The sequence below is a fragment of the Rhamphochromis longiceps genome, linkage group LG16, assembly GCF_057381845.1.
Source record: "Rhamphochromis longiceps isolate RC_006_pf linkage group LG16, R_longiceps_female_GT1.1, whole genome shotgun sequence".
Taxonomy (NCBI): Eukaryota; Metazoa; Chordata; class Actinopteri; order Cichliformes; family Cichlidae; genus Rhamphochromis; species Rhamphochromis longiceps.
The window spans coordinates 13,994,436-14,006,842 of NC_140572.1; the positions used below are offsets into that span (position 1 = coordinate 13,994,436).

The 12,407-nt window shown below is 40.4% G+C and overlaps 1 protein-coding gene across 1 annotated transcript in view; it reads right to left on the reverse strand.

Annotated features, from left to right (window-relative positions):
• The window catches only part of dgkg (diacylglycerol kinase, gamma), a 185,372-nt gene extending 173,424 nt beyond the window's left edge, over window positions 1–11,948 (reverse strand). Inside the window, exon 1 of the mRNA XM_085384270.1 lies at window positions 11,585–11,948. The gene's annotated coding sequence lies outside the window, so the exon portion shown is untranslated. The remainder of the gene's footprint in view (window positions 1–11,584) is intronic.
• Between the last annotated feature and the right edge of the window lie 459 nt (window positions 11,949–12,407).

Here is a 12,407-nt window from a genome sequence, read left to right on the forward strand (position 1 = left end):
AAAGGCAGAGAGAATGACATGCAGGAAGCACAATGCTGCCTGTGTCACCCACTCAACCAGGTGAGCTATAACAGGGCTAGAATCCCCCCCCCCCCCTTTTTTTTTTTTTTTAGCAAAAGCGCTATTATATCTTGCTACAAGCCCATATACAGTGCAGTATATCGTATAGTCTCAATTTCTTAGTTCGCATATTTGTCGCACTTAAACTTTTAGGACCGTCAAATAAATTTTAATATTAGACTAAGACAACCCAAATAAATACTAAATGCTGCTTTTAAATCATTATTTCATTTTTTATGGGAAAAGAACTATCCAAGGTCCTGTGTAAAAAGTATTTGTCCCTAAAATTGAATTCAAAATCCTGCTCCTCACATAAGAGGTCTTAAATAATCAGGCCCCATCTTATTTTAATGACCTTATAGTACCATATCACTCCATTAGAGCAGCGGTCCCCAACCCCCGGGCCTCGGACCGGTATCGGCCCGTGAGTCGTTTGGCCGCTAGAGTTGAGGCTCAGGTGTGAAATGTATGGTTTTCAGGGTTTTTATCGGTTTTCAGCGTTATTTTGTTATCGTTTTTATTGTTAACTTGGTTTTCCTGGGTCTTTTCACATATGTTATGAATAAATCTTCATTTTTTCAGTACCGGTACTAGTTTTATTTTGTTGTATTTATCCGCGACACCTTAAAGGCCGGTCCATGAAAATATTGTCGGACATAAACCGGTCCGTGGCGCAAAAAAGGTTGGGGACCGCTGCATTAGAGCACTTCAATCTCACACTGCAATCACAAATCTTGTTGTTCCTACAGTATTTAAAAGTAGAATGGGAGGGAGAGCCTTCAATTTTCAGGCCCCTCTTCTATGGAACCACCTTCCAGTTTGGATTTGGGAGACAAACATTATCTCTAATTTTTAGATTAGGCTTAAAACTTTCCTTTTTGCTAAAGCATATAGTTAGGGCTGGATCAGGTGACCCTGAATCCTCCCTTAGGTATGATGCAGTAGGTGTAGGCTGCTGGGGGATTCCCATGATGCATTGAGTGTTTCTTCTCCAGTCACCTTTCTTACTCACTATGTGTTAATAGACCTCTCTGCCCTGAATCATTCTTGTTATTAATCTCTGTCTCTCGTCCACAGCATGTCTTTATCCTGTCTTCCTTCTCTCTCCCCAACCGGTCGCAGCAGATGGCCCCGCCCCTCCCTGAGCCTCGTTCTGCAGGAGGTTTCTTCCTGTTAAAAGGGAGTTTTTCCTTCCCACTGTCACCAAAGTGCTTTTTCATAGTGGGTCATATGATTGTTGGGTTTTTCTCTGTATCTATTATTGTAGGGTCTACCTTACAATATGAAGCGCCTTAAGTAAGTAAGTAAGTAAGTAAAACTTTATTTATATAGCACATTTCTAGATAAAAAAAAAATCACAAAGTGCTTCACAAGGTATAAAACAAAAACAGACAAAAGTTAACAAAATGCAATTCTAAAAAGATGTGTTTTCTTTTTCTTGCTGCCACCCTTGGCAGCAAGAAATGTAAACAACTGTTGAAAGTGATGTGGAGGAATTATGTCCCATTCATTTTTACAGAATTGTTTTAATTCAACCATAACGGAGTATTTTGAACTTGAATCGGCTTTTACTTTCAAGATGGAACCAGAAGGCTAAAGTACCTTTTGTTTTAAGATTACATCATTATCATTTATTATTACTTTTCTGATAGTTATGTGGTTTACTGTCTACTATAACATTTTTATTTCAAATCCTGGTCTTAAAACAAACCACTCCTTAGTCAGTGGAAAACCTTTCTGCTCTGACAGAGACTCCTTTTCTGTGAGATTGTTAATGTGTTGCAACAAAGGTCAGAGGCAAAGGTCTAACAGGCCAAACACAAAATTCGAGACAAATTTAGTGATTATTAATGTTTCAAAAAAGAAACTTAATGGAGCCATGGGTAACCTTATGGACTACACCGTGTTTCATCTTTACCCTTAAAAGGACTGCTGCTGATTGATGTCAAAACGTGACAGGGCACACACATCATGTTCACAAAATCACACATATGCTATTCCTGCTTCTTGTCCCGGACTATCTTTAATTCTCGCCCAACTCATCGCCCGTTAAATCCTAATCTAGAAGATTGATATTCTCTATGATAGTTCTATCAATCTCAAGAGAATGAATCACAATAGCTTTCACCTATGCTTTCATAGGTCTGTATGATGAGCATTGTTAGTCATCTGCTAAACTTCTACCACACTGTTATTTGCCTACAGCAAGTGTACACTGTGAAGGTTACAAGGATAATGAAAAGACAATATGTATGTGTGTTCTGTGATCTACTGTGGCGAACACCCACAGCACATGGAGCAAAATCTCAGCTTGGAAATGGCACTGTAGGTGACAAACTATCTGGGAGCAGATTGATCTGCGATTAGCACTGCTGCAGGCAAGGCTCACATAGGGCTTTCTGTTCTCTAACCTACTGGGGATGTAGCCTCACAAATACCACAAGTATTTATGGAAGGCCTTGGTGTCATGGCAACTGGGGGATTGTGTGTAAAACGCAGAGGGAAATGGAAAGGCCAAGCTATACACAAGTACTGATTGCACTGTACTTAAAGAGGAATGGCAGTCGGTTTGAAATAAGAGGTTTCCATGCTGCTTGTCCACCCTGTCATGGTTGAGTTTTGTGTATATGAAACATGATTATGTATGAAATACCGCTTTCCCAGAGTTAAATGCACTGACCAAAAAACATTGTAAACACTCTTTAAAGGCAAAAACACCACTGATGCTTCGAATGGCACCTTTAACTTAAAAATACAGTGTATTGACATGTGACCTGTTGTAATTTACCACATTTTAATCGTGTATATACGACTATATAATAAAACTTTTTTTCTACTATTGGATCTCTGTGATGTCATAAAGAGTGGTTGTCCTTCATATGGTCAACTCAGGTACAAAGCTGGTTGTGAGCACAGAAACCACCTAACTGCTGTTTAAACGCTTTGTTTCCAAGGGACAGCCAATCAGATGAAAACTGGCTTAACCCTCTGAGGTCCAGATCATCATCAGTGAAAACCTGAATCCTTTGCAATCACAATATATACATTTTGTTTATGAGAAAAAAAAATGTTCGCCCAAACTTTGGCAATTAAGGGACAAAGAAAATAATTCTAATATGTTTTGGGCTTTATTGGACAGGTACAAAGAAGAGGAAGAAGGAGGAGGAGACATGTGGCAAAAGGGCCGCAGGTCAGAGTCAAACTTGTGTCGGCTGCTCTTGTCAGATGCATGATGTTAAAACAAGTTGTTTATGGATAATTTAATGAATCTGTCTAACAAACATGCTCCAATCGGGAAGCAAACAGCGAAGGGTTGTCAGATGATGAGTTAAGATCAACAATGCTGCAGAGAGATAAGGGAAAAAGAGACTGCTCAGGAATTGGGTTGTATTTATGACAGAAGTCATATTGTAGATAAAGAATTAAGATGACTAAATCACAACAATAAGAGACAACACTGTAAATAATAGTAAGAAATCATGGAAAGTGATAAATATGTGATGAATTAATAAAATTTCATAGATATGTAGAATTCGGAGGCATATAGGTATTGCTAATTTTATTTTAAAGATTTTTTTTGTCAGTAAAGTATACAATTTACTATTTTTTTTTTCAGTTCAACAGATCTTGAAAAATATAATGAAAGATGAAATGTATCATTTTGCATTAAATCAGATTACTGAAGAGTCTAGAGTTGTAAGACCTTTAACCTTATAATATGTTCGGAATTTACCTCCAGATCTGGATAGAAGCCAAAGTATTGCCTTTGCATAAATTTCCTTGACAAGTCTTGATTTTATTGGTTCTGACTGGAAGTGAATGTTTGAAAAGATAATATCGAAACAAATGTTTGATGACTTTTGTCAAAATGGCAAACAGTTTTGCAACATGCATATACCTCAATATTCCACCAGTACTGTATAAGAGACAAACAAAGGGATACTAACAATAGTAAGTTTGTTAAACTTTATCACTGTTTTTAAATAACACTTGATGGTTTTGATCATGACATTCTTATGGGAAAGCTTAACACTATGGTTTCGCACCTTCAGTGTTGACTTTAATGAAGAGAAAATAATTGAGGTAAAAAAAAAAAAACAGGACTTTACTCTTGTGTTCCACAAGGCAGCCATCTGGGCCCTCTTTTATTTTTAATTTTTATGATTTAGTTTGTTAAAATTCTGACAAAGTAATATGTACATTTGCAATACATACATTATTTACAACTTCTTCATTAGCGCCTGCAGGCAGAGCTTACAGGCTGTAAATCAATCAGTGAAAATTATCAAATTAGCAGTAAATATTGTCAAAACTAAATCTGTTGTGTTTGGTTCTAGGAAACCTCTTTCTAAGTCTCATTTGTTGAATTGTGATGTTGATAGGATATCCATTGAACAGGTTAAGAAGATTAAATTAAAAAATGTAAAATTAAATAACTCTTTTTTGTTGGTCTAAACAGGTGAACTATGTAATTTCAACAATGGCTGCTGATAGCTGATAGCTGTTGCTAGAAAGTGCCATGCACCACAACACCTTTGTATATAATTAGCCTATACTGGAACTAATCATAATTATGAAACCTGTCAGTGAAGTCAACTGATGTTAGATCTAGTAAATCCAGTATGAACAAAACAGTTCTTTAATGCTTATTTTTTAATATGCAATATACTTTTTGGTTATAAAGTTTGTGTTTTCTAATTTGGTTTTTGTAAGTTTGAAGATTTTTTTCCCCCCTTGGTGGGCACCAGGAAGAGTAGCAATCACATGGTGGAAGCTAATAAATAAATAAAATTGTATATTACTTCTGTAAGTGCTGCTGAAATTGATAATTTTATTTCTTTTACTTCCTGCTGATTTATGGTTCTGATTATGTTCAAGGAGCACATCTGTTTACAGCAGCAAATAATTCGATTTCACTAGCAAATTTAGGCTACTAAAGTCAAGCATTTAGTTATACATCTTTTGCTTCCCTTCTGATAAGATATACACCACAAATTAGGAGGGTTTACAGCATATAGCTAATTCCAGCTCTGCTTAAAATAGAGATATTCAAAAGGATTCAGCGAGTTAATTTGCTTCTTTCACAGAAAGAATCAGAGTAGAGGGACTGTCTGTTTTCTAAACTTAAATATAAATTTGACTATCAACGCTATTAAAAATCAGAATCAGAATCAGAATCAGAATGGGTTTATTGCCAGATGTTGAGGTTTACAACATTAGGAAATTGCTGCGGTGCTTCAGTGCAGACAATAAGAATTAAAGTGCTATGTAGAAAGAAAGATATGTGCATGAGATATACATGAGATATATACATGAGAATAAGAATTATGAGTGCTACGTAGAAAGATATATACATGAGTGCAGGTGGTGATCAGTGCCAAACATGAAATGATGCAGTGACACAGCGTAGGGTCATGTGTTAGTGGCGGGGACAATCATGTGGTTATTGTTCATGTGACCAACAGCAGAGGGGAAGAAACTGTTCTTATGGCGAGAGGTTTTGGTGCGAATGGACCGGAGCCTCCTGCCTGAGGGGAGCAGGTCAAACAGACTGTGTCCAGGGTGAGAAGGGTCAGCTGAGATCCGGGCTGCACACCGCAGTGTCCTGGAGGTGTACAGGTCCTGCAGAGATGGGAGTCTGCAGCCAATCACCTTCTCAGCAGAGCGCACAACACGCTGCAGTCTCTGTTTGTCCCTGATAGTGGCTCCAGCGTACCACACGGTGATGGAGGAGGTGAGGATGGACTCGATGATTGCAGTGTAGAATTGCATCATCGTCCGTGTTGGCAGGTTGAATTTCTTCAGCTGCCTCAGGAAGTACATCCTCTGCTGGGCTTTCTTGATGACGGAGGTGATGGTGGGCTCCCACTTCAGGTCCTGGGTGATGGTGGTACCCAGGAAGCGGAATGAGTCCACAGAGGTGATGGGGGTGTCAGTCAGGATGATGGGGGGGAGTGGGGCTGTGTGCTTCCTGAAGTCCACAATAATCTCCACTGTCTTCTGGGCATTCAGCACCAGGTTGTTGTGGCTGCACCAAGACACCAGACGTTCAACCTCTCTCCTGTAGGCAGACTCGTCCCCGTCCGAGATGAGCCCAATGACGGTGGTGTCATCTGCGAACTTGATTAGCTTGACAGACTGGTGGGTGGAGGTGCAGCAGTTGGTGTACAGGGAGAAGAGCAGAGGAGAAAGAACACAGCCCTGAGGGGAGCCGGTGCTGATGGTCCGGGAGTCCGAGACATTCTTTCCCAGCCTCATGTGCTGCTTCCTGTCCGTCAGGAAGTCAGTGATCCACCGGCAGATGGGATCAGGCACATTCATCTGGGAAAGCTTGCCTCGGAGATGGTCTGGAAGGATGGTGTTGAAGGCAGAGCTGAAGTCCACAAACAGGATCCTGGCGTAGGTTCCTGGGGAGTCCAGATGCTGCAGGATGAAGTGTAGGGCCATGTTGATGGCGTCGTCTACAGACCTGTTGGCTCTATATGCAAACTGCAGGGGGTCCAGGAGGGGGGCCGTGAGGGTCCTGAGATGGGAGAGAACTAGGCGCTCAAATGACTTCATGACCACAGATGTCAGAGCCACGGGTCTGTAGTCATTTAGTCCAGTGATCCTAGGTTTCTTGGGGACAGGGATTATGGTAGAGGACTTGAAGCAGGCAGGCACATGACATGCCTGCAGTGAGGAGTTGAAGATGCCAGAAAACACTGGGGCCAGCTCGTTTGCACAGTGTCTGAGGGTGGCAGGAGACACACCGTCTGGGCCGGGAGCTTTCCGAGCATTCAGACTCCTAAACTGCTTCCTCACATCTGCTTCATGAATATGAAGAGTTGTGGTCGGAGGAGGTGGTGTGAAATCCTCTTTTGTGTGGGGTGAGGGGGCGGGTGTTGCAGGTGAACAGTTTGAAGGTGGTGATGGCTCTATGGAGGGGGGAGAGGTGGGGGAATGAGTGTCCAAAGTGCCTCTATTGTTGGGGTCGTTGGAGGTGTGAAGGCTGCCTGATGGCTCGTCAAAACGGCAGTAGAAATTGTTAAGGGTGTTGGCTAAGAGCAAGTCATCAGTGGAGTGGGGGGTTTTAGGCTTGTAGTTTGTAATATTCCTAAAACCTTTCCACACAGAGGCCGAGTCATTCTCTGAGATCTGCTGCTGCATCTTCTCAGAGTGCTGATGTTTGGCAATGTCCACTTCTTTAGTGAACCTGTACTTGGCCTCTCTGTAGCAGTCCCTGTCTCCGCTTCTGAACGCCTTACTCTTTTCCAGCCACAGCTTTTTGAGTTTAGGAGTAAACCAGGGTTTGTCATTGTTATAACTCACCCTGGTGCGTGATGGCACAATGCTGTCCTCACAGAAGTGGATATAGGAGGTGACAGTGTCCGTAAACTCGTCCAAGCTGTTAGAAGCAGCCTTCATTGTGTCCCAGTCTGTGGACTCCAAACACGTGCGAAGCTCCTCCACAGCCTCGTTGCTCCACAGTTTTTTAGTCCTCACGACAGGTTTGGAGAGCTTCAGCCTCTGTCTGTACGCGGGGATTAGGTGGATCATGACGTGGTCAGAAAGTCCGAGTGAAGCGCGGGGCACCGCGCGATAGGCCCCGCTGATCGTACTGTAACAGTGGTCTAATGTAAAAAGTCTAAATGATTAAAATCTTATACCACTTATGACTCATCTGCAAGGGGCTATTTATAGTTTTTTTTGTACTTTAACTTTACGTTGTTATTTCAATAATAATATGTTGTTGTTACATTTATGAAATTGTAGAATAAAAGTCATAAAAATTGTTTAATTAACACAATTTGGGCAAGTGTGGAGTCAAATCTATTAAAATGTACAGTCCTATTTTAACTGGTGTTGCTCTTAAACTATATGGGGCACTCTGAACATTAAAAGTTTTGTTTTGTTTTGTTTTGAACTTAAGATCATGCATTACTATACATGTATAATTGGAATATGTCATAATATACATGTCATATGATTTCCACGTTTATATTCATGTGTTCATATTCATCTATATTTTTGCCAAAGCCGCAGGGAATTACTGGAGACAGGCACAAAGAGCCACAGGGAACACTGGAGCTGCAGGTCTGCAGACCACACATGGCATACCCAAACTGTAATAACTTCACAGGCCATAATACAGATCTATAAAGACTTGATTTCAAAAGAAACATCTTATAGGTTCTGAAACGCAGCATATTTGTGGCTTAAATACGTCCTAATTCTAATCCTACTACTAGGCAGTTCTCCAGTAATGTGGTGGATGGTCGGTGTAGATTTACTACAATATCAAAACACTGTAGGTTTTGCACATCCACTCCTGAGTTACTTTTAACTGTACAAATGTGTGATATAGATGACTGGCGAAGAGACAGTGGTATGCAGCCTTGTGGATACTCAGGACACATTTACCTCTGGATCACTGGAGCGTTAGACCAATCCTTGTTTTGGCCCCTCATGCTTTGTATTGCATCATTTCTCAACCCAACCTCTTCACTAGAAAACCATACAAGGATGTTTTAGTGAAATGGTTGTAGTCTCTTGTAGTTTTGGTCAGCAATACACTGTTAAAAACCTACTGCATGAAAAAGGGTCTAATTAATACTGTGCAAGATTTCACACATATGCAGCAAATATATTATATAGTCTCCATTTAATAAAGCCTGACTTCATAAATGCGACTTCAGTAGGATGAAATGCTTCTGGAGGCCTGTTACCTCTGCTTTAGCTCTGTGGAGAATCTAGGTCTGCCTGGACACTGCTGAAAGCCCTTTATTAGGATATCTTTTTAGTCTTAATAGAGGCTGTACTACAGGTTATTATTTGTCACCCTAAAACATTTCGGGTTGATCATGTTAGCTACATGTTTTGCTGACACTTGTCTGATAGAACTAGCACTGTTATAAAATTATTTTTACTTCACTAAAAGAGAAATAAAAATACAAACAGCTGTCCTCTTTCAATAATCACAAAACTGCTTTTAACAGCTTGAGAGCAGAGGGTGTGACGAACATCAAAAACAAACTCAAAGTTGCATTAGTCATGTTACAACATGGCCTCATTTAAAAATGTGTAATTTAGTTATTTTTTGCTAAAGTAGCTATAATCAATACTACTACTACTTGCGTGGCAGCAAACAGCTACAGGCCCAGAGTGAAACTCATCAGTAGTGGAAATATGTAGTGGAGAATTTTGCAGCTGAAGGGACAAATATTTCCCGTAGGAAGTGGTGGAGATCAAAATCAGAGCAAAAAGATGGTGGATACACTTCTAATCAGATGTTTACCTGACAGTGTCTATTACAACCCAAAGTGGAATCTTTTTTCCAACAAAAAATAAGTCATTTTGTTCTCCAAACCTTAATGAAACCAGTAAAAACAAAACAGATGATTAAAATGAAAGTCCGAAATAAGTCTTGAGCTGAAGTTGGCTGGTGGATTGCATGCAATTTGTACAGGCTCGTTCTGTGGGCTTTTGTTGCCTTTCATTGCCATTTAAGAGTAGAAATATTCTACCCATTTTTCCTGTTCAGCAATGTGACATGACCATCGTTTAAAATAATTGTTGAAGAAACCTGATTATTGGTTAATTGTATGGGAATGACAGGTGCTGACAGTTGTTACATTTTACTGGCTATAAATTAATGATACTGTTGCAAGTTTTCGCAACAAGCTTAAAAGGTCACATCAGAATGTAAGTCTTGTGTTCTGCCATTATGACTTGATTGCACATATTGTACATATAAGAATATTTTTTTAAAAATAAGTCAATGGGGAAGATTATTGAAAAAAAGGTTTTGTTTTGTTTTTTACCATGTGGCTTCTCTGCAACTGAAAGTTGCTAGTCTATGACCTTGCAGTGTCATTGTTTGCTCAGTCAGACTCACAGCTCACTCAGTTCTGTCTTAAAATGATAAGTTAAAGGCCTCAGCAGTCACCTATGTACAGAACATCATCTTTGAGTCTATAAGCTTTTAAAACTGTGTATCATGACTGAGCAAACAACACAGAATGCGATGCTGAGCCACTAATTCATTTAGCGCCAGTGATGACTCATTTTACTCTCACTGTTTGGGTCTAAAACTTCAAGTAGTGAAGACTTGTGTAAAATAATTAGAAGAATTTACACTAATTTTTCTTAAATGTTGCTTTCATGTGACTGAACAAATATGTATTTCGATCAAGAAACAGATGTTTCAAAATGTGTGGGATCACCTCTTCAGGTCACTGTGTAAATGAAAGAAATAGGCACTTATTCACCTCTTAATAGTGAATTACTCTCTGATGACAGACAGCTCCTCATCAGTAGGTTTCACTACTGTTGTCTCAGACCTTGACTGACCCAGCAGCCATCCTCTTTCAACATGACTTACACCGCAACATGGCCATGTACTGTGGTGTACACATGCACTTGTGCTTCTATGCTTTCCTGCTGCTTGAGCAGCATTTCAGGGCTCTGGTAAATGATCCTCTTCTCTTCACCCTCTATCCTCACACTCCCTGCTAGGGACTCAGCCTCTTCTCATGTGTTTCTGCTCCTCTCATTTTCTCTGTTGATCCTCTCCTCCCAATTGGCTCAGCTCTGCCCTTTCAGCTCGCTCGTCGTGTTCATGTAGACGAGGCTGGGGCAGAGAGTCCTTAATGTTTATCAGCATCCAAGTGGATGCTGTCAAGGAATAAATAACCATCACATTCGGTGATTGCTTGATGAGATGTAATTAGGCGTGCCGATTTGAGATTAATCACGAGGAGTCGGTCGCTTCGTTCTAAAGCATCGCTCTCAAGGAGGCATCCTGGGATTACAAGGGAGTGACTTGAAGATGTGCAACATATACCCATAAATGGGTGTTTTTTTAATGAAAAATACAAATATAATAGCCTCAGAATTAGAACTGAAGACAGACCACACACATTTAGTTCAAACTTAAACCCTGGTTCAAAACAGCTGATGTTTGGGGAAATGCTTTTACTTGATTTTTCTCTTGCCTTGCAACTCCTTCACAAAGGTCACTGTATTAGGCTTGCTGCATATTTTACTGTAAAGACATTTTTAAAATGAACAGTAACCTGACCTGGAACATGATGTCTGACTCTGTTGCCTAATACCGCCCGGTCAGACTACACTATTGATCCTATATTTTGCTGAACTGTTTTGTAGCCAGCTGTTTCTTAAGGAACAATGAGTCTGAGGCATTTTGGTTTTTAATCCATCTCCACCCAAACACACGTCACAAACCTCCTGAACTGCAAAATGATAGTCTTTTATCACAAAACCTAAATGAGAGTTTTGTTTACAATAAAAACCCAAAACAAAACAAAAAACCCCAGAAAAGTTGGAAAATATCATTAGCCAGAGAGACAGAAATTTTTCAAGAAACAAAACAGGAGATATAAATATTTAAGTGTAGTTAAAGGTTAAATAGAAACGAGAGAGAAGAGAGTGCTCACAGAAACAGAAAAATGGAAGCAACAGCAGCAGACAGACATGAGAGAAGCGGGAGCATGAGGAGTAGTCACAAGAAAGTCTGTCCTACCTCTGGCCATTGCTGCTCTCACTACAGTCCAAGTAACATCCTTGTTTAGTCGTTTAGTAGAGACCAAGCTAGTCCAGTCCAAAAGACTGCCAGTCAGTCAGCAGGCTCAAGGATGTGGAGTCGTGGCTAGACTGGACTGGTGTCTGGTTCCCAATGAGGCAGGCAAAGAGAGGCAGGCAGCAGCCGCCGAGTCGTCTTCTCTGCTCACACAAACACTCGGCTACATGCAGCACGACAGCAGAGGCACTGACTGGAGCCTCAGCAGGCACAGAAGCAACATCCCTCCCATCCAGCCTGAATTAATTAAGCCTTTTTTTCTCTCTCTCTCTCTCGCTCGCTGCTGTTTTTTCTCTCTCCCTCTCTCTCTCCCTCTCTTCCCGAATGTGTGTGTGTGTGTGTGTTTCTGCTTCCCCATGTTCAGCTTCCTCTCTTGCTCTCTTCTCTTCCTTTTCTGTCTCACTGATCAACAGCTGCGCTTGCTTCTTCTCTTCCCCTTTGATTCAACTGTCCTCACTACGGTCATATCTGTTTTATTCTTTTTGAATTTTCAAAAACAATAAATCTTTTTTTTATTTAAAACAATATTTCCTACAAAAGGCAGAATGCCCAATCACATTTATGTTTCAGAGAATGGAAATAGACTCAAGAGTGTCACATCTATTCAAATTGTCATACGTCTTCATTGGTGGCAGGTTCTATTATAATAATAAATAGTTCCAGTTAAATTGTTTGTGTTTAATCTGATGTAAGGCTTCCAGAATGGAAACAGTTAAATTATGAACCTCTATTGGCTTTGGTTAACTCTGGGAGATCTTAGGGCACC